Source organism: Octopus bimaculoides, chromosome 13 (assembly GCF_001194135.2).
Source record: "Octopus bimaculoides isolate UCB-OBI-ISO-001 chromosome 13, ASM119413v2, whole genome shotgun sequence".
NCBI lineage: Eukaryota > Metazoa > Mollusca > Cephalopoda > Octopoda > Octopodidae > Octopus > Octopus bimaculoides.
In genome coordinates, this window is record NC_068993.1 from 25,743,131 (window position 1) to 25,748,278 (window position 5,148).

At 30.8% G+C, this 5,148-nt stretch overlaps 1 protein-coding gene across 1 annotated transcript in view; it reads right to left on the minus strand.

Moving 5' to 3' along the window:
• The window catches only part of LOC106871923 (fibrillin-1), a 694,404-nt gene that overhangs the window by 284,644 nt on the left and 404,612 nt on the right, over positions 1-5,148 (minus strand). The window lies entirely within an intron of this gene.

Below are 5,148 nucleotides of genomic sequence, written 5' to 3' on the forward strand. Positions count from 1 at the left end.
ATATATATATATATATATATATATATATATATATATATATATATATATATATACACATATATATACATATATATATATATGCATATATATATAAACTTATATATAAATACAAATTTATATTTATATATATGTATATATATAAATGTTTATCTATGTATATGTATACATATATAAAAAGTTATATATATATAAATATATACATATAAATTTATATATATATAAATATATACATAAATTTATATATATATATAAATATATACATATAAATTTATATATATATATATATGTATTTATATATATAAATTTATGTTTATATATATATATGTCTGTATATTTACAGATATGTAAATTAGCATCAATTCCTTACATGTTCTTTAGTATATGATAGAGAGAGGAAATATGACTTAGTGGTGTTCATGACTTTACTAGTTGCAGGTGTAAATAAACTGGTTACACCCAGTCAGTGAGATTGGGGTATGAACTCAGATCACCAGGAACTTATCTCTATTTTACATTGTTTGCTACAATGTATCCGTTGATAATATTTTTTTAAAATCTAAGCATGAAACATTACAAGAAAAATGAAAATATACATAGACTAGTAATAAACAATATAAAACAGATGATACAAATGTATAGCAACAGAATATAAATTAATAATACATAATACAAATAATACACACATAAATACATATATCAATTGTGTGTTTATGTATGTGTGCATGTGTTTGTATGTGTGAATACGTATACAATGAAGATAATACATAAATATTACATTCATGCATATACATATATGTGTGTGTGTGTGTGTGTGTGTGTTAGTAATATATGATACTAATAATACATGAAAATAGCAGCAATATATATATATCAGTAGTAACATATGATAAAAAGCAAACAATAAACACTAAAACAATAATTTAAAACAAAAAAGCAAGTTTTATAACACAACGAATATCAACAATATACAGATTTAATGATACATGGAACAGGGAACAAATACATTAGCAATACAGAAATTAATGATAAATATCCTCCTCCTCCTCCTCCTCCTCCTCCTCTGTTTTTAATCTCTTATTGTCTGGTCAGATCTGCAATGCAGTGTTTGTGAAGCCTTATATTCTCTGGTCTAATCAAACTTTTTTCACTTCAAGTTTTATTGGGGTTAGTTATTGTGTGTATCTCAACCTTAGAATAGGTACACCATGTCATGTTGTAAGAAATGATTAAGAGAGCTGACAACAGAAAGGGCATTTGACTGTAAGACACTGCCTCAGGGAAGAATATGGAAAAGTGAATGTGAAAGGTTGATGATGATCAATTCATTTGGGCTCTGTCATTGCCACCCTACACTATGAAGTCAGTGTACCGATTATTCCAGTATACACCATCTATTTATATAATACACTTTAGATACACTTGTGTACTTAAAGGAAGTATTTCATCTTCTGTCTGTTTCTCAGGGTTTATTACATTTGTGTACAGGCCTTATCAACATTACCTACCCAGGAGACCATTCAGAACGTATTCAAAACTCACTGCCCACTTTTAACTGCCACACAAATACCACATTTGCTGATTTTAGCCTAATCAGTAACTGTCAACTCCTTTGTATTCAGTAAACATTAGAGAAGTATAATAAATAGTTTTCAAACAGGAATTGAAACTAGGTCTTGGTCACAGTTCATTGGGAGCTTAAATGTTACTTTATAGCAGAGATTCTCAACCATCTTTTACCTACAGACCCCTTTGATTATTTTATTCTGTGGACTCCCAAAACCAGTCGACATTTAAAAACTAGTTTTATAGATACTTCTTTCAAGATTCTTATTTTGTTTTTCACACATTAACTTGTGTAGTTTTAATTATGTTAAACATTAGAGAAATATATCTAGCTGTTTCTTGCAATAAATACATCTAAAGCAAAATTTTTTCTGGGACCCCTAAAATACTACTGTAGCTCTGCAATTTACTATTTTGTTCATGTGGACACCCAAAATTCTTATATGGACCCCAGTTAAGAACTGCTGCTCTATAGCATACACGAATGAATAGTCTAGATGTATAAATGGTTGGTCATGGTGGTTAACACTTCTCAGTCACAATGTTTTCATATGCCAGTCAAAATATGGAAAAAGTCTGGTTTCACTCTGTGAAGACTAACTGCAGTTACAAGAAAACCTGAAGTGACAAATTAAAGGACTTATTGAGAACGTTGCAATGCATGTGAACTGAAAAAACTCAGTGTCTTGTTATGAACAATGAAATACTGACATCCAGTATGGGCGTGACAGTTTTCAACTGAAGAAGAGAGTAAATAAAAATGGTGAAGATTTCTAAGGATAAAAAAATGGTGAAAGTTTCTAGGGATATAAAAAGAGGATTCTTGTTAAGAATAATTCAACACTGCAGTGAGACACACATAGTTAAATGAACAATATGTAAAAGGTGTAGCATAAATAAATAAAAAAAAGAGAAAAGACTTGTTCAGAGAATGCATCAAACAAGTATGAATATATAACTTGACAAGTGATATTTATGCAATTACCACAGGAAATTACTATATAGAAACAGTTACATTTGTATTGTTTTTTAACTATGCTGACTGTACCTCTCTCTCTCTCTATCTCTCTGTATTCACACACACATAATGGGCTTCCACACAGTTTTCATTTCATCCTGTTATATTTCACTCATAAACCATTAGTCAGCCTGAAGCTATAGTAGAAGACACTTGACCAATTTGCCATAAAAGGGAATGGAAATTTAAAGCTTATAGTTATGAGGTGAACTTCTTAACCATCCAACCATTCCAGCATCTATAATATGTGGATGGATGTATAGTACATGCATAATGTATATATATAGGAATGCATAATGTATATATATAAGAATGTGTGTACCAGGGTGAATATGTTTATGTATAAGTGCATATATGAAAGTGGATATGCACACAAGCAGCCTTATACATGACTGTCAAGTGGTTAAGAAGTTTGCTTTGCAATGACAAGGTGTTGGGTTCACTACCAAGTGTTTTCTGACAGACTTGGGTTTACTTAAACTTTGTGACTTAAGATAGGTAGGAAAACTTTTGAAGCACATCAAATGGACAGCAACAATCATTCAAGGTCAAGCGTGATTATACTCTGTCATACAAATTCTACCTGTTTATATTAACAGTATAAGTCTATATGGAATACATAAAGTTATTAGCATTAGCAATCAGATACCATCACTTCAGATACTTGGCTGGGCAAAACATTCCATTGATATTAAAACTGACAACATCCTAACTCCAACTGGAAAGTTCCACAGAAACAGTATTATTGACAAGCTTTTTCATAAATGTAATATTTAAAGAAGAGGTCAGACATTCTTTGTTGTTGATGATAATGTTTAGCTTAGGTCATTCTCATTGATCAAAAGCATGCAAGCCATGATTCTCTTGTCTTTTTGTACGTCACACATTTCCTATATTTAAGATATCTAGAGTGGGATTTGAGTGGAATTTGCTGTTATTTCTGGTAAATGTATAGAGGCTCTTTTGTTAGTTTGAACTTGTATCAGGTATCATACAGACAACACCTGATAAATACATCAATCAAGATGGAATCAATGATTTCTTCATTGACATGAAATCTGCTAGAAATAACAAGTAAATCTCCCTAAATCACTCTGTCCTTCATAATGTTCCATACAGTTTCATACATCTACTTCACTACTAAAAAAAATTCTTAGAAACTTGAAAATAACACCAATACTGATAGCACATACAACCTCTCTTGAACTAAAGATTATTACTGCATAACATGTTTTGAAGGTTATACTTCTGTAATGCAAGAACAACAAGATAACTGTTGAAGAAAATAAATGAAGCTCAGAATCTTCAAATTGTAAGAAGAGTTTTTGTAGTTGCTTGAAGCATTGTGATACAGGAGCAAAATAATATATAGTGAAGATGGAAAGCTTTTAACAAAGTGAACCAGGAAAGTTAAGTAACTGTTATATATTTCAAGCACAACTGCACATTATCTGAAGTAAGTGTCTCAGAAATGGAAGTTTACACAGATCCTGCCTTGTCGATTACCATACAGGCAGTTCACTTCCCTTCTGATGATGGTCCTTTGTGCTTGAAATGTATAAAAGTTACTTAACTTTCCATTTTTACATTGTTAGAAACTCTCCCTCATTATTTGTTATTTTACATCCAAAATGTAGCTGAAAATGTTTTGAGACACCTGCTGCTTATTTATGACCAGCAGGTGCCCTAATATATCCTCAAGGTATTGCTTCCTATTACGCATGTCTTTTGCTCAAACAATATACATTGCCATCTATCAAAAATAACTAATGTTGGCTGATATGTTTAACCACAGGCCATATCAGCAGAGCATTTCCGAGAAATATTTATAGCATAAACAATTGTTTTGGATTACATCATTTGGGTTATGTCTTTCTGAAACTTTCAATTTCCTCTTGACAGAGTAATTTCTCCATAGTTAAAGTCACTAATGTGTCTAATCGAAAGGTTAGAGTTTCTTCCTTTTCAGGGTTAAGTTATTTTCGGAGTATTTTACTGTTATGCATTATTTTGGGTATTTATACCCCCAAAACTCCTTATATTTCAAGAACCAGTTGTCCAATTTACAAGAAACTTGTTTTATTCTGTTTGTATTCACATTTCAGGGGAACCTTAATTCATAGTATTTCTAATTATACACCAGTTTGGTTGTGTAACATTGCAAGCAAGCAAGCAAGGCTGAAGTTAATTTTTAATATATTATATATATACTTCTAATATTCTTTTATTCTTTTATCTGTTTCAGTCATTTGACTGTGGCCATGCTGGAACACCACCTTTAGTTGAACAAATCGACACCAGGACTTATTCTTTGTAAGACTAGTACTTATTCTATCAGTCTTTTTTTTACCAAACCACTAAGTTATGGGGACATGAACACACAAACAGACACACAAACAGACACACAGACACACACACACACACACACATATATAAACGACAGGCTTCTTTCAGTTTCTGTCTACCAAATCCACTCACAGTGGCCAGCACATGCAAAATATCTTTTAAGGCGAAAATTTTTATAATTATTTATAATTGTATATATATATATATATATATATATATAT